This window comes from Dermacentor silvarum, chromosome 9, assembly GCF_013339745.2.
Source record: "Dermacentor silvarum isolate Dsil-2018 chromosome 9, BIME_Dsil_1.4, whole genome shotgun sequence".
NCBI lineage: Eukaryota > Metazoa > Arthropoda > Arachnida > Ixodida > Ixodidae > Dermacentor > Dermacentor silvarum.
Window position 1 is genome coordinate 60,739,782 of NC_051162.1, and position 21,540 is coordinate 60,761,321.

The 21,540-nt window shown below is 45.9% G+C and overlaps 1 long non-coding RNA gene across 1 annotated transcript in view; it reads left to right on the top strand.

Annotated features, from left to right (window-relative positions):
* The first annotated feature begins 10,037 nt into the window (after positions 1-10,037).
* The window catches only part of LOC119464755 (uncharacterized), a 30,270-nt gene continuing 18,767 nt past the window's right edge, over positions 10,038-21,540 (top strand). The window contains exon 1 of the long non-coding RNA XR_007463549.1: positions 10,038-10,398. This is a non-coding gene — a long non-coding RNA (uncharacterized LOC119464755). The remainder of the gene's footprint in view (positions 10,399-21,540) is intronic.

Consider the following 21,540-nt stretch of genomic DNA (forward strand, 5'->3'; position numbering starts at 1 on the left):
GGAACCTCACGGCGACGGCGACGACGACGGCAGAAATCTGCTTTGGAGTGTCCATATAATTGCTATCGCAATAAAATAGCAAGTTCATCTCCACCTAAGTACGTAAGCTCTCGGAACATTTCCCAGTTGGCCGAGTCCATGTTCCATCGAGCAAAATGTGGCAAGCATGTATCTTGTTTTGTTAAGTTTAGCATAACTGGGAAATGGTCGCTCCCAAAAGGGTTCCTGAGAACAGACCATTCCAGATACGGAATTAGAGTACTCGATACTGTACTTAAATCAATGGCTGAGTATGTGTTATGTGTAACGCTGTAATAAGTTGGCTTTTTCTTGTTAAGTATAGATGCGCCTGAAGAAAACAGAAAAGTTTCTATAAGGCGTCCTCGCGCATCTAAACGAGAGTCGCCCCATAAGGGGCTATGAGCGTTCACATCACCAACAACTATGTATGGCGGAGGAAGTTCATCAATGAAGCTTTGAAACTGTGTCTTGGAAAGTTGATACCAAGTAGGGACGTAAATCGAACTAATTGTGACTAGCTTACCTAACAGTATTGCTCGGACAGCAACTGCCTCAAGGGAAGTTCGGAGGTTTAACTGCCGACAGGCAACACCTTTATCTACTATTATAGCGACACCGCCCGACGAGGCGGTAGCGTCGTGACGGTCCTTGCGAAAAATGGCATATTGCCTTAAAAATTTTGTGTTCTCTGCTTTTAGATGCGTCTCCTGGACACACAGCACCCTCGGACTATATTTAAGAAGGAGCTCTTTGACATCATCAAGGCTATGAAGGAGATCCCTAACGTTCCATTGTAATATTTGCGTGTTCATATTGAAAAGGAGTTTGTGCTGTGCGTTCAGAAGATGAAGACTAGCTCACGGTGCCCTTTCCAGGCGCCGTGACGCGAGGTTTCTCTTTTCTGGAGCGGTCGAGAGATTCCCGCCGCTCCTTAGGCGCTGGCGGCGCCGTCTGGCCGGTTGTTGTATCCATCGCCTCTTGCGAGGCGCTGGACACGCGCTCTTGCGAGCGGTTAGTGTGTCGTGACGGCCTCGTCTCGTGGGACGAGACCCTTGAGGCCACCAGCCCGGAGGTTGATGGCCCCTTGTTCTGAGATGGCGGAGCAGCACTAGCTGCAGCCGCCGAGGGGGCGGATGGCGTCACCGCCGGCTCACTGTGTGTGGGCCTGACCGCCACCGGAGGCCGTTGTGGCGCTGCCCCCTGACCCGCCACTTCGGCAAAACTATTCTTCGGCAGGTAGGACACCCGCCTTCGCGCTTCTCTGAATGATATGTTCTCTTTGACTTTGATCGTTACTATTTCTTTCTCCTTCCAAGATGGACAGGAACGCGAATACGCGGCGTGCTCCCCATAACAATTCACACAGTGTGGCGCGTTCTCACAAGATTCAGATGGATGTTCATCGGCACATTTGGCACAGGTTATTCGGTCTCGGCAGTTCTGAGAACTGTGGCCAAACCTCTGGCATTTGAAGCAGCGGAGGGGATTCGCGATATAGGGCCTGACTCGGATCTTTACATAGCCTGTCTCGATAATCTCGGGAAGTACACTTGAGCCGAATGTTAGGATTAGATGCTTGGTTTGAATCTCTTTACCATCACGCCTCATCTTAATTCTTTTCACATTGATGACATTCTGGTCACTCCATCCCTCCAAAAGTTCAGTCTCAGTTAGCGCCATTAGATCATCATCGGAAATGACACCACGAATGGTGTTCACAGAACGGTGTGGGGTGACACTCACTGGAATGGCCCCGAAAGACACAAGATTGGGTAGCTTTTCGTATTGCAATTTATCACGGAGTTCAAGAAGTAGATCACCGCTTGCCAACTTGGAAACTTTGTAGCCTGGGCCAAAAGCCTCTATCAGTGATTTCGCAACCAGAAAAGGTGAGACGATTCTTGCTGACTTTTCTGCTTTCTCAAAATGTATAACATGAAATCTTGGGAAATTATCAACTTGGCGGCCAAAAAACTTAAAATCTTCTTCCGGTGCGCCCTCGTTTATGAGGGCGATCAGGGAGTCGGGGGAATGACGAAAAAGCCATAAAGGTAACGATGATTTCGGCAGCTATGCCAGCCGCCCACCACCGAGCCCAACAAGGGGACGCTACGAGACCCGAAGGAGACGCAGACGCCAGCTGTACATAGCCACTATAACCTAATAGACCCAAGGTTGGATAGATTACACCAGGTTAACCCTTGCTGCCTGGAAAATTGGAAGTAAAACGAAGCGAAGAGAAGACAGGGGAGATGGCAAGTGAGAGAGAAAGACGAATGTTGGAGGGAGAGAGAGACAGGAAAAGGCAACTACCGATTTCCCTCGGGTGGGTCAGCCCGGGGGTGCCATCTACGCGAAGCCGAGGCCAAAGGGGTGTGTTGCCTCCACCGAGGGGCCATAAAGGTCCAAGCACTCAGCATTGGCTCAACCCCCAGGATCCCCTTTTCCCCGGACACAGCTAAGCCACGCACGGTTAAGCATGGGAGGGTCCGACCCCCATGTGCTCGAGTCCGTAGTGTCGCAACCCACCAAACGCCTGCTTACGCAGGCGCCCCTGCGGGGGATTTTCATGAATTTAGTGGGTGTAACATAAATTTATCCGAGACGAATACGTTCGCTGCAACGTTCCCGCAATATATATGTATTTGAACCATGGCAATGCTACGGGAGGTGAAACTTTTGCATAAAATATGCGCTACGAAAATACTATATACGTAAAAGATATCTGCGCCAGTAGCAGTAGTGCCTCACCAGGACCCTTCAACGGACGGGCCTGGAGGCAATTGCTATATACAGCGTGGTTGGATGGATGGATGCGATGAGCGTCACGTGTGAAACGCTGCGACGGGTTCAGCTAACGAGGACTGGCTCTCATTTTGCGCAATGTACTACCTAGCCATAGTGGTAACAGCTTCACTAGAGCGATGAGGTAATTAGTAAGAAACGGGACATCAACTTTTACAGCGTAAGCTGTTATGGGCTCATTCCAATTGCGGTTTCGGTTCGCGATGGTGTCCGCCGCTAACTCCACTGCCGCCGTTGGTGACCGTAACAGCTATCACCAGAAATGCGAAAAAAGTACCCTGTTTCCCGCGGGGATAGAACCCGCGCCCGCTGCGTGGGAACCAGATACTTTTCCACTAAGCCACGCAAGCGCTTGCAATCGGGCAGCGGAAAAATGCCCTATAAACGCTCCCTGGGCAGGCGCACAGGCGCAGACGACCCAAGCCTCCGCCAGTATGGTGGTGCCATCTAGGTAAGGCGCCTGCAAACGCAGCGTGCCCGACATGTAAGTTGCATATAGCAATTGCCTGCTGCATGTAACTGGACCTGGTTCACTCAAGCAGGCTAGGTTACTATTTGTCACCAGCCTGTTTTGAAAGTTCCAATAAACAGTCATGATCATCAACATCATCAACAGCAACGACGTACCATGCCACGGGTCAAGGGATGTGAGATTTGCGCCACGTATTCTGGATACCCCTTCGGTACACGCTATGGTGTTTCCTCGCAAGGTACGAATCGCTGCTGAAGAAGCGAATTGTAGAACGACGTGCGCAACTACAAGCAGGCTTGAGTGGGCTCAGCAGATTTATGTGCAGAGAGCATTACAAGCAGCCGCTCGCCGTCGACTCCAGGTGGACAGTTCAGATAGTTCAAATCATAGGCAGTGGTACAAGCTAAATTTTTGAAAAAGAAAGATAATGAGAGGGTATACAAAAATGCTAGATAAGGAACATGTGTAGTATACCTGATTAAATCAAGCAGGCTAGGTGACTATTTGTCGCCACCCCGTTTCAAAGGGGATGCTAATAAATCATCATCAATCATCATCATCATCATCATCATCGTCAAAACGAGGCGATAACAATTTGCTGCGAAGACCCTGTTGTGCGTTGTGCAGAAATTGGAACTACTCTTGAGCCGCTCCACCAGCTTACGCTGTGACTGTGCTGCGTGTGCCGCGCAGGCCTGTGACTTTTTTCAATTATTTTCCTTACGCACAGCCAGAAAGAATTTATCATTGTAGGACAAATATAAAATGGTGTGGTAGCCGATCGTATTTTTTACGGTTGCTAAAAATAATAAGTTAACGCTTTGCATTTACTTTCAGAAAATATGCGTAGGTGAACGTGCCACTACACTACGTTGTGATGGATGAAATTTAAGAAAGTTTATTGCTATTTAGGTATTTGATCTTCTGATGGGAGTTGAAATGCTTTCGTTTACAAGGTGCGAACAAAACGGATGTGTTATTGCGATGACATGGCCTCTGTGGCGATAAGGAAAAAAAAAGCACAGCCAGCGGTCAGACATTGTCAGAATCCCTGATTTTCTCTGACGGCTGCAAGTCATCGTGAGTGACGACCCAGGGAGGTCAATGCGGGCCATTGCAAAAAAGATTCAAGTCACATAGTCGACTGTCAGGCTCGCTGTGCACGAGGACTTGAGGTACCACTCCTACGTCATGAGGAGGGGGCAATCCATGTCCGATAAAACTCGGGAGAATCGTCTGCTCCGGCCCAAGCGCTTCCTAAGCAGACTGAAGAGACCCGAGGAGCCTGGAAGGCTCCGTGTTTTTTTTTTCAGATAAAGATAACTTTGACCAAGACCAAAAAGTTAACCGCCGTAACAACAGGTGGCTTTGCACATGTGCTGATGAGGTGCCTACAGTGATGCACACAAAATTTCCATCGGCTGTGATGGTGTTAGCCGTCGTAAACAGGAAGGGCTAACTGATATATTTCCAGCTAATGGCAAACTTACCAATGACCATCTCACAGAGCTGTTTCCCTTCCTAAAACACGAATCTGAGCTGTTTTTTTTTCGATGCACAGTGTAGATGCGGTGTGGATTTATATAGAATTACTGATATGCTTGGCTGAAGTTACAGTACCTGCTTATTATGATCCTCACTACTTTTATCTTTCGTATTTTGACTCGAAATCATCACAAAGAAATAGTAGTGGCGATGAATGAACATGGCTAAAAGGTGAGAAATTGAACTTTCCTAGATCTTCAAAATTGTTCCTTCCGCAAACTGTATGTATGGATCTAAACTGGAGTAAAAAATACATTTAGTTAAGACACGTTTTAACATTTATAGGACAGTGAATTCAAGGTGGGCTTAGGTTTTTCTATTTAGACTTGTTGTAAGTGATCATCGTCATATGAGCACCACATAAAGTACATGTCTTAGTTGTGCGTACATGCAGCCCTGCTATCACTTTTGTGTTCACGTTTCCAGTTTACGTGCCCTAAGAGATTCAGACAAGTCAGTACCAGGCCACCAGGCTATAGCTCTTTAGGAGGGACATAATAAAAGTACAGGACATATCCAAGTTCCTCTTCTTCTGCTCTTTTTATATGCTACACTGATGTGTTTACACAAAGACAAGTCAATAGCGCACAGGAGACCCACATATTCAGGCACCACCCTTGTAGTAAGCAATTTTTAAGGTACTGTCACGCACTGGTTGAATTGCTACAGTGGTTATAAAAGAAAGGAACAAATGAAAATAAAGCAGAAGCTTTATTTTGGCAAGCTTGTGCCCACACGGAAAGCCAAGATCGATTCAGGAGTAGTCAGGACAGCAAGTGTACTCGGCTGTCATATGAAATCCCATAGGCTTCCGCTGTCGTTATTTATCTCTGCATCATCACACTTTCAGAAACAGTGCCAGTGATGGAGTAAATTCCAGAACATGACACAATCATATCCGAGCTTGGACATAAAATGATATAACGGGGCCGCTTCCCTTGAAAGAACGAGAGTACTGAAGACATGTGCACGATCTAAGTTCACTAGTGCATCATCAAACGACAGCACACACCAGATAACAAAGCGGCACTGCGAAGGCTACTGATCAGTACTGGAAAGAAACACGTGCAGCAATATGCATTTTTCGAGTGGAGTAACGTGCCTGGACATTGCATAATATCGGCGTTACACAAGCTAGAGCCCATGTGCCACGTGTCACCCACATGGAATAGTATATGAGCACAATGTTTAAAGTAATGTGGGCAATGGAGGACGGAACGGCATGCCGCCAACTATGTCAAGACATAATTTAATAGCAATATGATGCGGCAATTAATTGATTAGCAGTTGAAGAACAAAGCTGAGGGAAGTTCTCGGCAGCGCATGATATGAGATACATGCAAAATGCGAGTTATTTCAGTTACAGGACATATTTTGAGCAATGAGAAAGAAACCTGCCCCTACAGAGTCAACCAGGTATTACTGATATAAAACAAAGTTAAATTCAAAGTAAACCACAACATCCTCACAACTTATATCTTCTAGAAGTTGAATAGAGTAAATTACTCTGGAAATAAGTCTGTAGCTGGCTTTTTGTCTCAGACTACCGTCAAAGCTGAGGTTCAGCACAATTCCAGAAAACCAGTTATTGGTAATATTCAATTTTTAGATGGAACAGCTTATCTGAAGTGAGTAGTAAAAAATAATGCATTTTTATTACCTCATGAACCATTGCTTATTAGCGAGATGAGGTTAGAAAGCTAACACACCTTCAAAATACACCGAAATAAAGCTGACAGGTAATTATATGCTGCCATTTGAAGCAGGAAGTGCGAAATGTAACTGCAGTGAGAAAATAGAATGGACATAATAATTATTAGCAGCATTCTTATTAAATGTGCTATCGCCTCTTGACAACAGAGAGAACTTGAACTTTCAAAGGTTTGCCCTACATAATTCAGGAAAAGTTACCATAAAGTGGGGCTGTTTATTGTCGACTTGAACTTAGTTCGACATTTTCGATTTTCATAGATTACTAGGAACTAGGTATGACAAGGTCTCTGCCCAGCCGTAAGCGATATAACTTAATGATATATGAGAAATGCAAAATTTTTATCACTTATGCTTTAGCGAAATATATAAACTTTTTTTTCAAAAGGTTCGTTCTCCTACAATGAGATATAAGAAATTTCAATCATCATCTATGCTTCACCGAGATGTCTTCTCTTTTTTCAAGAGACAAACCGTTGACCACAGAGGTTGAATATAGTAAATTTAAAAAAAGAAGCCAATGAAATCAATTTTCGCACAGCGTGGTACAAAATGATGGGACTCAGTATCAGTAATAGGGGCATCATTCACGAGTGAAATAGAGAAGTCTAGCACATATGTTTGTAGATGAAACGGCAAGAGTATATAGAACGAAGGCGACTTGTGATACAAAATTCCATAAGAGACACTAAATTCACAACACGAATCAATGGGACATAAGGTGGGAAAGACCATGGCAAGAACTGCCTCTCCCCTATATCCTCCTTCACTATCTGTTTATGGTTACCCGATATTACGGACCAAGTATTTTCATCAAAACGTAGCTGAAGAGGTAGCGGTTATGCAGCAGGCCAATTTCAGGATATAGGCTCTATTACACAATAATTAAGGTCAGATTTTAAAGAAATGGTAGCACCACCTGCTCTGCGATGTCTTGCAAGCCGTCTTGACCACATTACAAATGGGTAATACTTCCTCGGCATCTATACTATCATGCAAGTTGCACAAAGCAAGCGGCTAGCTTTAAAATTTAAGACGTGGAGCTCCAAGCCAAGTTGAGGGTTCTTTGAAGCGGTAACATTCATTGTCAACAAATACGTAATCAGAAGACATGTGAGCAGTACCGCTGTTATTGAATTTTACACTAAATATTTACGTCTGCGCACATCATGCGCTTCCACAGAATGATTTCATCAACGATACAGACGTTGAAGAAATTGGCTCCGTTGCGTAGTTTCTTCTAATGACATATGGACACATGCTTTAGAATGCAGAGGAGAGTCTCAATTTTTCAGCACCTTACCTCATCATGGAAATGAAGAACTTGATCACCACAGGATATGAGAATCCAAATTTCTAGAGCTTGCATCTGGCATTCCTGCAAAAAATAATGCTTCTAAAGGAATGTCGCAGTTTCGCCCGCAAGGCGAAGCATCAATTGGATAGCAAATTAGTAGAGAGCTATAAGGAGTAGGGATAGTAGTTTTATCGGCTGCATAAACTTGACACATTCGCATACTAACTGAATTAAAAAGCGTGGTGTCAGCGCGCACAAGGAAACATGAATAGATTCGATGACCGCAGACAACCACTGTCAAAACGCGGGCGTGGAGAAGCGCGGCCGCCGCAGCGAGCGACGGTTCGTGCGGTCTATCGCTTCAACGGAAACTGAGCGGCGTACGCACAGCCCATACAAAGGTTAGAGCCGTGTGGAGATCGCTTTCTAGATACGGTGCGCGCGACAACACCGACACTCGGCACAGGCGCAAAGTAAAAGAACGCATTTGTTGGCAGATTAGAAGCCGCCCCCCCCTCCCTCCCCCTCTCCTGCTGCTTTCCCGCTTTGCTTATTTCGCATGGGAGATTGTGTCGCCGGTTACCCTTGCGCCCGGTTGCCAGATAGGCATTTGGTGCCGCAGCACCTAAAATAAACCTTGTTAGCTTGATCAGGTAGAGAGCAATTTAAATTGTTAGTTTAGTGACACTATTTAAGGGACCTTTGAGAGAACTACCCTGAGAGCAGTGATGCGATTCCAGCACCTCAAATGAGCATTAACAGGCTAGTCTACGAAGAAATGTATAAAGAACTTGAAAATCGTTCAACACACTGCGTATACCATTCCCCTTGGATTACAAGAACACCATCAACAAATGTTAACATGCCCCTTAAACTCGTTACAAGAACACTATCAACAAATTTTAACATGACCCTATGGTATTCGAAATGAAGTTGGGCGCGTTAGCAACTACAAAAAATTTTGGTGGCCTGGTCTGTCACAGCGGCCATAATTTTCACACCCTATTTGCGACTTCAGTGAAGCTCAGGCACCATCATCAAACAAAGGACGCGTACGTTTCATTGTTTGAAATTCCTGCTTTCTTCTCCCAGCCCAGACCGCAGCAGCAAGACGCAGCCGCTACACATGATGCCAGGATATCACACCACACGTGCAGGAAAAAATCAAGGAAATGCTAACCTCTCTATACTCTCTGAAGAGCGCAATGTATGCGCAAAACAACGGGCTGTTGCCGGTGCTAGCATGTCGCCGGCATGAAGGAGGCGGCGTCGCTGAAGGCGGTGTTGAGATGACCTGGCTGTGCACCGAGGCACAGACCATGTCCCTAGTCGCAAGGGGCGTAAAACCAAATCACCTAGACGGATCTAGGGAGCGTGGCTCGGCGATTGGGCGAAAAAGTACCTTGAAGCGTGGTATGCGCTAGCGAAGCATGGCGGTGCAGCGGTCGAGCACCGGACTTGGGCGCAAATAGAAACACGCCATGCGCGGGATGGCATGCGGAGGCTAGAGTTAAGCAGCTTCGCTATAAAAAAAACACCGCGAGCCCAGTCTTCTCTTTCAAGAGTTTATCTGATGCTTGCTGATTTTATAAACAGATGTTTCAAGCGCAGGTGACTGCGCAATAGGCTACACAATGTAGCGCCATATGATGTTAGGGACAGATAGTACATTAAAATGAAGTAGAGAAACAGAATGTGCTTCTCAGCAACACTTTGTGTAGGCGACGGTGCCAGATTTAGGTAAGGAAAAAGCCAAACTTAAGTCAGCAAATAAAAAAAAAAGAAATTCATGCGCTTTAAGCTTCCGAAAAAGTAAACCCCATTACTCTGTTTCACATTTTTTTTCTGAAAAGGTGTAACAGACAAGAAAAGAACAGGTGATTCTCCAAAAACAATGACTTCATACGTCTTATGAGTTGCCACCCTGGATCTATGTAGTGTGTTCTTCGGTTATACGACATTGTTTTAAACTCGTGCACCGCGCGCGCTTGAACAGACATCCTCGCCTTTTCAGCTATCTGGAAGAAAGAGCATATGCGTCTGTATCTACCCGCAGTCGCTTCTACGTGCAACGTGGTCAAGCCGACCAATTGCGACCGTTTGTGCTGTTGCAGTGTCTTATTATCTTATGGCATTGTTTTCGTGAAAGGAAGTAGGGAGGGATCTCTCTTTTTTTGTGTCAGGTTTCCAGTTGATAAGCATGGTACGAGCAGTGAAACAAACCCCGAAGGCGACAAGAAATCTCTCATTGCCGCATGCTGATTTTTGACAGCTGTACAAAGCAAGAAAAGTCACAATAATATTGTATAGCTGAATGCATAAAAAGAAGAAGAAACTGCGTAGCGAGCAAGCTCATTGTGCGTGTTCTGCGCATAGAAGAAGGAAACTCCAAACTAGTATATACAGACCAGTTGCATCTAATATGGAGAATTTAGCTTCTAAGTTAGTAGACTGGACACGCCTTACCCTCTTGATAATTTGCTGTTCCTACTGTGGAGGTAACTATATGAAAACCTACTCTTATGATAAAAGCCTCAACTTTCTAAAGGTAAGCACAGTGTTTTGATATTACTTGCTCAGCTTGTCTTTGCTGCAGAAGCTCATACTGGGGGTTGGAACAAACTGCTGCAGTTGTCTTCAGCCTCCTTCGCACACTATGGGAGAATAATTGCTTATTGCATATTTTGTTCAAGGTAACCCCACGCGATTATGGGCAAAAAAAAATAATTTTACGCGATTGAACAAGAAATGTCAGCAAGTCATAATTTTGTGTGAAACGTGTCTGAAACCAGTCGCAGTATTTGATCTTCACCAGGGAATGCCGGTTCAACAGTGATATCACATAAACCTTTATTACGAATATGGCGCACATTTTCTAAACACACATGTTTTTTTGGTGAGGGTGTCGAAGGCATGTTGATGAGAAAACGTGATAGAGAGCTGTAGCAAGCGTATATTTCAAATCGTGGATAAATGCGCATTCGCGTTCAATATGAGCTGCAACACGGTGCCCGGGGTCGAAGGAACCCAAAGACTGCACTGTGGCGCCCATATACCAAACATTGGAGCATGACAAATACTCTAATTACTGGCATTCATTGAACCAATATTTTGTGTATTGGCGCCACCAATTATTAGTATTAGTATGACTTGGAGCTCTTCCGGCTGCGGGCACAGTAATGCAGCTCATATTCAACGGCACCGTGCCTCACCGAAAAACGGGAACACTGAATGTTTAGCATGGAAGATTGCCAGGTTGATCGAAACTCAGATGTTTCGAGATGGTAAAGCAGGTATTATGTGTTCAGTTTACTTAGGATCTCAATACAAAATCTGATTCATTCAGTGGATCTATTGAAGCAACATTCATTGGTAGCAATAATATTGGCAATTATGCTCTCGCAATATAAAACGCTGCATGTTCTATCGTTTGCGTTATAACAGCGCAAACGCAATGCGGAGAAAAGGAACAAAAACGCAACAACACGGCGCTGACTCACAACGAATATTCTATTAATGAAGCTCATACGTATACAGGGTATCCCAGCTATTATGCACCAAGATTAAAACATATGGAAATGCCACGTATCCGGACAGAACCAAAGTAATGCTGTTGGCTGTCGCTTGAAGATACTCAGGTTATGCATTGCATCGCGCCTAATTACATAATTAGTTTCAAATTAATTATTAAACTTCTCCAGTATTATAATTAGATGAAAAGTATTAATCAGAAAAGCGTAGAGAAACATGAAAAACCCCCGATACGGCTTCCTGATGCTCCATACGTGCTACATAAAACTATTTTTCCTAGCGTGAAAGAAGCGCGAAAATACACGCAAAGTGCCTCGAGCGGCCAGTCACGCGGCTATCTGTCTAAATTAGTTCAGTCGCTATTCTTTTGACATACTATTACCTGGGCCCGCACTGTATTATCGCCTTCATCACCCTGGGAAACCGCTCCCTGCACTTTGTGCTCAAACAAAGCGTTCCTACGTTTCTTGATTTTATTAGCATGGTGAATAGTTGTTTCGCGAGCATACGTGTCCGTAGATGCATTTGTCATTTATGCAGTCGCACCGTTTGCATTTTATTGACAAAGAAAGGCTCAATTTTGTGCCCATGACACCAATGCCAATAGCTACACTAGCGGACAGATTCGAACGTTCTGAGTCGCGGTGTCATGATGTAGTGACCGCACGCCCGTTTGCAACATACCTGGCGTAGTGCAAACGGTGACAAACAGTACCACACTTGCTGCTCTCTGTAAACTTTTAACGATCGGAAATGTTTACCTTGTCACGCGACAAGCCTCGTACACAGTATTGTTCTGGCCTCGAGAAGACAAAATGTATAAACACGCCCGTAAAGCATTACAAGCTTTCTGAAAATTCGCAGAGGACGCAATCGATAAGTTGGACTCAGAGTCAAACTAAATAAGTTTCTTTTCGAATGAATGTATTCGTCCGTGTCTCGTGGTAAATTACAGGGCCATTATTTGCACAGCGAGCAGGCTCTGTAAGCTTCGTAGTACCTGGCGCAACCACTCGATGCTGGCACTTGCCTGGATGAAGTGTGATAGGCGACGAACCCAAGAAACCACTGAGCCGTGCTGTCATCATGTACAGTAATATTGCAAGAAAAAAGCACAGACAAGAACGGAAAAAGCAAAATCATCTCGTTCACAGAGTTCGTTTTACTATCAATGGTAGGCTTTCTATAAACTTCCAAATTGGGAGTTCCGCGCCTGTCCCGTTGCTTATTTCACTCTAGCCGGTGCCTTTTGTGAGTTGTTATTTAAAGTGAAGGCAAATGAACTCACCAAATGTCAGTGCTGTTAAAATTCAGTCTTGGATATTTGAGGTTATTCGATCTTTTTAAAACGCTCTACGAGAGATAGCATTCGGGACAATAGAAAGGGCAAGTATCACGGATATATTTTGTGATTAGTAGCCGTGATGTGCGCGTTTGTAATCGCTACTCCCATAAACGACTCCACTAGTAGTATACACAACCATCATTTGCGCGTAGTTATGTATAAACATAGTCTCGCTTGTCATAACCGCTTCCAATTCTCTGCGCTAATGGTACGCAACATTCGCTTAAACCACAATCGTTCATGATTACTGATAAATATACTGTTCCCGCCTAATTACAAGCAAGAAGAGAAGAAGGGGAAAGAGAAAGGCAGAAGGTAGGGAGGTTAACCAGAATAACGTCCGGTTGGCTACCCTACACCGGGGAATGGGAAAGGGGAACACAAAGATGACAAAGAGAGAGAGGAGGGAAGGAAAGACGGGAAATGAGCATTGAGTTCAATGACGCGTGTGTTATTGCACTCATGTCACAGATGTTCACACAAGCCCATCGACCTCAAGAAGCACAAAAGTGCCTTCACCGCTTTATGGGCCGACGAGCGAATGGAGCGGTGTTCCAGCAGCACCTGCACGGAAAGCGTTCGATTGTCTAGTTTTTTTTAGCGAGTTAGCAAGTTCTTGGCTTTCTGAGGCATACCGTGGACCGTGGCACAGCAGGTGGTTGATAGTTTCGTCGGTGCCGCAGACCTCACATGCTGCACTGTCGGTCACTCCAATTAATGTAGAGTGTGCCTTTGTGAAGGCCATGTGTGCACGTGGCCTAACCAAAGGCGACAGACAAGCGAAGCTTCGCGTCGAGAAAGTCAAAATGGAGGTCGGAGTTGCAGTGAGGGGTTTAATCGATGCAGTCGTGTAAGTCTTAAGTTTGGCGAGTTCCAATCGGTCAGTGAGTGACTGCGTGCCAGGTGTCAAGCTGCCTTGCGGCGTCTGTCCTCGAAAGCGGAATTGGAACGCTGTGCTCTTCTTGGTGTGATGTGCGAGCAGCGTTATCTGCGAAGTCATTGCCACTGATTCCACAATGACCAGGTATCCATTGAAAGACAACCTCGTGGCCTTTTTGCTGCACGTGATGGTAAAGCTTCACGGTTTCGTATGTCAGCTGTTCAGGACATCCGCGCCGGAGAACTGACTGCGTGCACTGTAATGCCGGTTTTGAGTCACAAAACAGAGCCCATTTCTAGGTCTTTCTGAATCAATGAATCCCACTGCACGACGCAGAGCCCTTAGTTCTGCCGCCGTTGAGCTCGTGACATGCGATTTCTTGAACCGCTGTGTTATTCCTCGCGTTGGTATAACTACCGCACCACCATCATTGGACGACGTAGTCCATCCATCGGTATAGATGTGCACGTGGTTGCTGTACTTTTCATGCAAGAGGAGTAAACTCAGTTGTTTTAGAGCAGGGGCCGGTAGCCGCTTTGCCTTAAGATGGTGTATCTCTATCGGTAGATGCAACTCTTCGTGATGCTCTTTGATGGCGATGTCGTCGTCGCCTGAGAGTAGCGGCAGCCTCTCTGTGTGTAGAATGGTCCCGTACCATATGTTTGAGTACCGCTCGCTCGTTCCTGACCCGCGGGCAATCCTTGAATGAGGCCTCATGGGTACCATGGCAGTTAGGGAACTTTAACACAGTTGCGCGGCAGGCTTCTTCTGAATCAGATTCAGAGCACCGTGGGCACACGAGATTGTTCCTACAGACACCTTTTACGTGTCCCATCTTGCAGCATTTGCAGTATTGCAGGGGCTTCGGTACGGATTGGCGGACTGAATGGCGGACGTGGCCAACTTTGACGTGTGAGGGAAGGCTGTCTCCCTCGAACACAAGCGTCAGGCGACGTGTGTTGCCAAGTCTTGTGATGTGCGTGATAAGAGCTCCTTCTGTCGTTGGCTTTGTTAACATTGGCAAGTCGTCCGTTGGTATAGAAATACCGACATCATAAATGACCCCGACAGTGCTATTGCAGCCTGTAGGAATCATGGATCGCACTTTCACTTTGTCGATCTCCGTTACGTGCCGCAGGCTTTGCAGCGCACTATGGTGTAAAACGTCTACTGCGAGGACATTCTTCCGTGCGTTTATTATCACGTCTTTGATCTCGTTTGGTGCGATCCCCTCAAGAAACGCAGAAAGGACTTGCCTGTTTAGCAGTCGCAGATTGGACACAGAGTCCACGGGCATGAAGAGCATAGTGTTCGGCCAGCGCTGTGGCGTTGTCTTCACGGTGGAGACACTTGCCGATGAGGACCTCCGTAGCAGTCTTCTTTTTGTAGTTCGGCTCATGACTAGCATGAAATCGTAGTCCGACGAGTCGATGCTGTCTGAGTACGAGTAAAACTCAGTTGCCTCGCTGTCCGTATCACTTGACGCCTTTCCACGTTTCCTGGACGCGACCCGACGTAATGGTTGGGCGCCAGGAAGGTCCTCGAGGGTTTCTTCATCCATTGCCGCAACATATTTTCAACAACAGTGGTAAGCTGCCAGTAAGGATTTGGTAATGCCTGCAGCATGCACTCCAACGAATTTTCGTTATTCCACGAATTCCCTTCTCCTGATCACTATCGCTTTGAGTAATTTCCCTAGGTTAACGTATTTCTGCACCGGCTCTAGAGGCTGACGGGCGATCCTCAACTTTTGTTCCCTTGCCAGGCTATTGAACATTACAATCTCTACCTCCTGCATAAAAATCGTCAACGGTATTCTTATACTTTCTCGGTGTAGGCCCTAGTGAGGTTGCTTATAGAACCAATGAATTTATTGAAGCAATTACACGCTGTGGGGCTGTTGTATTTAAATATTATTTTGCATTGCTGATAATCACGATGCTCTCCTAACTGTTGTTCGAGAGTGTACCTCATGCGCAGGAGTGCACCTATATATGTCACTTCTGTCGTCTCTCGTCTTTTGCGGCGCCACCATTCTGGGAATTATTGTCTGTCTGCTCTCGCGCCCGGTACGTACGGTGCTCCTTTTTTATCAACATGACACTACTAAGTTCGTCGCGACGGATGAGACTTGTCAGCTTGCGTGTCTGCACACATCCGCGTCGCACGAAAACTCCAAGGCGGACTATTACGCATGATATTCACCTGTTGTCACCCTTATGGCCTAGTTAAGTTGTGGACTCGTATCTCTGCTATGCATACAGTCAATTTTCTATTTCTCTCTCTTTCGGACTGCTACATCGAAGCCGGGCTTGTGCCATAACCTTCTGGCAAACAATAATAGGCCGTACGTTGTGCTTCCCCGGTTTGTAAAGTGTTCCAGATTCTCGCGTGCCTCATAACAAGTGGCCGGCTTTGCTTAGAACAGGCAACACATGTGTCCGGTTGAGGTCATACACACAAAGACAGGCCGGTTGACTCACGCCGAGCTTTGTCGGCTTGGGGATATATGCTCCATCAACGTGCATAAGAAAACGAAACATAAAAACACGCGCAGGTGCAATAATGGAACGAAGTCTGGAAATTGCTCTGTGCCCATTTTCTCTTCGAACCCTTCAAGGCCTTAAGAAATATTGTCCCGCGCTCAGAAGACTACTTTAATTTCTAAGCGAAGGTGCAGAGCACAGCAATTACATTTTGAATTCTTTTAGGTATCGAGCGTTAAGAAAAGTGAGTGCGTAAGCCATGTGGCAGCAGATGCTAAACAATGTCAAGTCTTCTAAGTAAAACTGCACGTAAAGGCCACACCTAATGTATCTTTCGACTGCCTATCTAGCGCATAAGTGACGCATAACGCCAGTTGGCGCCTCTCAAATGGCCTGTTGAACAATGGCCACTTCGCATCCTTCCGGGGCCTTCACCAGAATTCGTAAAATTTATGCATTTCTGTGCTCCTCGTTTATGTGTCTCTAAATATTAAGATATGTATGGAAAAACTTCAGTGAACATAGCCTGCTCTGTTTCTAGAACACGAAAACTTGACGTCTAAAGCAGATCTACAGAAGAACACATCTAAACTTTTGTACTAAGCGCCAAAATGTCCATTTGAATTGCAAGCATTTTTTGCCATCGTTGGTAAGAAGCGATTGAAACGCGAAGAGGTGAAGAAGGCGGGGTTTGAGGAATAAAAAAACGTGAAAATAAATGGAATGATGAAGGGTAAATAGGGAAGTTCCCATCAGCTATATCTCCAATATATTTATATGCCTCTGTGCCACACCGCACCTTTAAAGCATCGCACACTCACGGCCAAAATAATCTCAACAAGAGCCGTTCTAACAGCCGTTTGTATGCTCAGCGTAGTGGTAGCAAGTGCGGAAATGCAAACAAAAAGATTAATGTCGAACACGTAGGGCAGCGCACAAAGGTTTACTTTGTGCGGCCAGGTGCTGCAGAATAAGAATGGGTTCGCCAAGATTTATAACTTGCAAGACCTGCGTTAGCCACCTCATAGCAGGTGCCTGCCTTTCCTGAGCAGCGGATCTCACTTCACGAGCAGAAACAACCAATGCGTACGGCACAGCAGCGCCTCTGGCAGCGGCTTACCGAAAGAGCTTGAAGCTCCTCTGTGAACTTGCGCGCCGCATTCGGCCATTTTCTAGGCGTTCTCGGTCACTTTACTTGCGTGTGGGCACAAATTGAAGAGCACCAGGCCTTAGCAATTGAGATTGGCAGCGTTAAATCTAGATGACATCGTGGAAATTTTTGGTGCGTTCTGCCGAGGCAGTGAATCAACTGACGGTAAAAATAACTTGTTTCCCGCTCATTAAAAACACACACACACAGCGGGCCGAGTTCACAAAGCTTCTTGTTCGTTGTGCTCTTTGGCTTTGGCCTACTGTCTTCACTAATAGTATGTCGAGCAAGTGGATTGGCAGCAATTTCCTCTTGCGAACAAATCTACCGCGACAAGATTTTGTAAATATGGCCCTGGAAGTATTTGAAGACCAGCCGCCCCTATTCACGAAAAAAAAAACGTATCATGCTAGAATGGTTCCTAAGAGAAAATTCCAGCCAATCGTAATGTTGGACGCATCACCGAAGATGGCTTACCACTGGCAGAGAACATGTACGAACAAGAAGTCTTGTGAATTCAGCCCCAGATTTGGATCGATATAGAGGACTAAATCAGCAGTGGATGACTAATTATTAAGCTTCCAGTAGTAGTAGTGTAAGCGTTATTTATCTTAGTGGTTTTGGGTGGTGGGTGGGTCCCTCAGTCCAGGGCTCCTCTGGTCCCTGCGGCTCCCTGGGCTTGATCCAGAAGAGCTCTCTTGCTCTCTAGATGTTCGCTACCAAGTCAAACCTCGCACTTCCTGTTACTTGGCACTTGCGCCGTAAGGGCGAATTGGAATTTGGAATCCGTAGTCTACACGTCCACATTAAGTGGGCAAGGGTTGGCTGCTCCCCGCTCCAAGGACATGTATCTTCATAGAGAGCAGGGTGTATCTTTCTGAATATTTGGCGGTGTGGGTATGTGTTTGTCTGTATACGGCGCCACTCCGTGACATGTTCTACCGCAAGGTCGGGGTGTGGATGGCTCAATTTTTGTCTCTCTTTTCTTTGGTTTTCGAGGATATCGTGCGGCTGAATGAGGGGTTCCTCGAAAGGAGCGACTAGTGCTCGGATGCTCATTCCTCGAGCATTTCGGTACGTCTTCCCGTTTACCCCAGAGTCCAGAGTGCGCCGGGCACCACATTATCGCTTCGTGCAATTCTATGACGGTGCGTAGCATTCTGTAGATTTTTGGGGGGATGGTAACCATCATAAACGAACGGCACCATGCTGCCTGGTTATCCGTCATGACCAATCATCATCGTTCTTTTGCCTCTGCATCTCGAAGGGCCAGTGCTATGACTGCTGCCTCCGCGGTGCAGGTCGCAGGGGTCCGAATGGAGGCCGTTGCACGTAACCCGCGTTCACGAAGTGAACATGACTTATTCTTAAGCCTTGTCCTGATGTTGATTACGTTCGCAGCATACTCTGCGCGACCGATGCAACGGACAGAGCGCAGATACATCGTATGCCCACGTTTGTCACGTGCGCACGCAGGTGTGCCGCAGTGCAGTATATGCCCTCATTCTAGTAGACCCTCCGCCTGGCGCAAGTGCTTTATTGAACTTATTCAGTTTCTCAAAGTAAAGTGCTTCACAAAATTCGTAAAGTACGACATACACAAAACCTGTAGATATGATAGCATCGGACTGTAATTTCATCATACTAACAACATATTTCTTTTACGCGGAAAATCAAAACTACACTAGCTTAGGAGACGAAATGTTTCTCTGTCGACGCGACGGGGCACACGCACAGACGCAGAAAATTTGCCGGGGTAGCCATATAGGCGTATAGCTTCGCTGTAATATTTCGAGCCTACCCGTAGAATCGTTCGGAAAGCTTGGGAAGCGAAGGCTGGCGCCGCGCCTGATATTTCTAAGGGTAAACAGGCAATCATATACCGAGTGTGAAGTCTAAAAAATACCATCAAATTTGAGAATTCCACAAACGTAAGCTGAGTAACCATCAGCAATGTTGCTTTGCGAATTCTTATACTCATATCACTGAGTCGGAGGAAAAAGTTCTATTCAAATGTTTTGTTCAACCCTTAGCGTGAACGTGCGGTTGTGAATTTTGAGTATGTTCGTAATAATTACTACGCATCTCAATGACATGGCCTAGAGCAATCAGCTTTTGCCGTTGAAGAAAGCGAAATAAAAACTGGATTTCCTAGTGCCATATGGCACATGCGGTAATAAATGAAGCAGAAAAAAGAGAGTGTCTGTGAAGTCAGGATGTGAGCTCGAACATTCAAGCATTCTAAGTTTGGTACGATGTACTCAGTTCTAAGACGAGCAGAAGAAGGCAATGCCATAAATATAAAGATATTAGTGAACATATACCTGAACTAGTTCGGAAGCAGAGAATGCAAGAAAATTTTGGGCAACCTCGACTTCTCAAGGCGTCACATTTGCGCGCTGAAACCTGGTACGGGCTCCGTCAGAGAGAACATGCCGGTGCGTGAATTATGATGCAGTGCTTCGCAGTCGGCATTTGTGCCATCATTTAACACTTCTAGGATCATTATAAGCATTTCTGAAGAGTGTATATCTGGCCATTAAACCCACAATGTTGAAGCACTGTTGGTTGGATGTAGAAATTTGGACCCAAATTTGTTGTCAATGATGCCTCGCAACGAAGTTGGCAGAGTGGAAATGGGTTACTCATTTCCAAGACGTCTCCGGGTAACCCGACTGAAATATATTTTGATGTGCTTTGCAGCAGAGTCGTTTATAGGCACTTCAGCTCGGCTTTGATAGGTGCACATCAAAACGCAAACGGTGCATACTTGATGGTCTATAACCGGCTGCGTGTTCATGTCCACAACGGTGTCTCAGTTTGAAGTTATTTTAGTTCTGACAGTAGCCATGATGTTCCCACGGGGTGGGGCACTGATTTTCCCTTGAAGGACTATGAAATTGACAGGATGCAAACATTTTTCTTTAGTGGTTCTGATTGATCTATTGACAAAGTAATGTATTTAAATGCACGTGAATCACTGCGCTGTTATTGCTCAGAAAGTGCACTTCACAAGTTAAAGTCGCTAGCGCACAGTTGAGGATGTAATGTGGATATAATAACAATGATAATGTTTAAGATGTGCAATGAGCACACTCTCAGAATTGTTGGTAGAGTGTTATGGAGAAGCGGCTCCATAAGAACTTAATTTTTATTGCGATAGCAATTATATGGACACTCAAAAGCAGATTTCTGCCGTCGGCGTCGCCGTCGCCGTCGCCGTGAGGTTCCGTATGACGTCAATGAAGATGAAATCGTCGCCGCGCGCCGAACGCTGTATATGTGCGAGTGAAAGGGCGAGAGGGGCGCGGGCTTTCACGGGGAATGAACGCACGGCGGAGAACAAACGCGCGTTCTGCGCCGTGCTTCCTTAAGGGCTGCAAAAGTAGGCGTCTCTTTCCTCCTTTACAATCACCATATATGTAGAGCAAACGCGCCTTCTTCCGATGCGCGAGAGGCCGTGGGGAGGGGGGAGGGGGAGGGAAGGGAGGCGACGTTTAGCTGCGGCACCAAGTGCCTATTTATATCAGAGGCTCCGGCAACAGTCACCAACGCCGCACGCATTTTGAGCGAAAGCGGGCAAAACGCCGACGGCGTCGACAACAGTTCTGCGCGTTGCCGGTGCTGCTGCATGTCCAAGTTTATACAGCTGATAAAGCTAACATCATCACTCTGTATAGCTCTCTACAAATTTGCTATCGCAATTGATGCTTCACCTTTCAGGTGAAACTGCGACAACTTTTTTTTTTGCACCAAGCCCTACACGGTCTTCACGGCGAAGTTTTTTCGCGTCGTTTTCACGAGATCGATTTGAACGTTGCGAAAGTGGATGTCATGCGAAGCTGTTGAAAACTACTCCTGCAATTGCTGATGGCGGTATGGTTTAAAATAATGCTTTCTTGGTTTAAAATAATGGTAGTAATGGTAGTATTGGGAGTAATGGTAATTTTGGCAGCATGCCGCCGCTGGTTGTACTGCCGTTTCTTTGGCCTTTGCCGCTTTTCGTATTCACGCTACTCCTCGGGAGTCCCGACTATGCGTTGCGTACCAATAGCGGTGCTACATTCTTTACATTCTGCTACGTTCTATTCTACGTTCTGCTACGTTACATTCTGCTACGTTCTTTTATATACGAAATGCTAGAGATGTTACTCCAAACGCCGCAAGGTGCCGTCGCCGAGGCAGCTTGCGCAAAAGTAAGCTTTACCGATAACGGTATGCGGGGAACGCTTCGTGCTTCCCATTGTTATCAGCAGCGCCTTATCATCAATTATGTGGTTCAGATGCTTGTGTTGTGC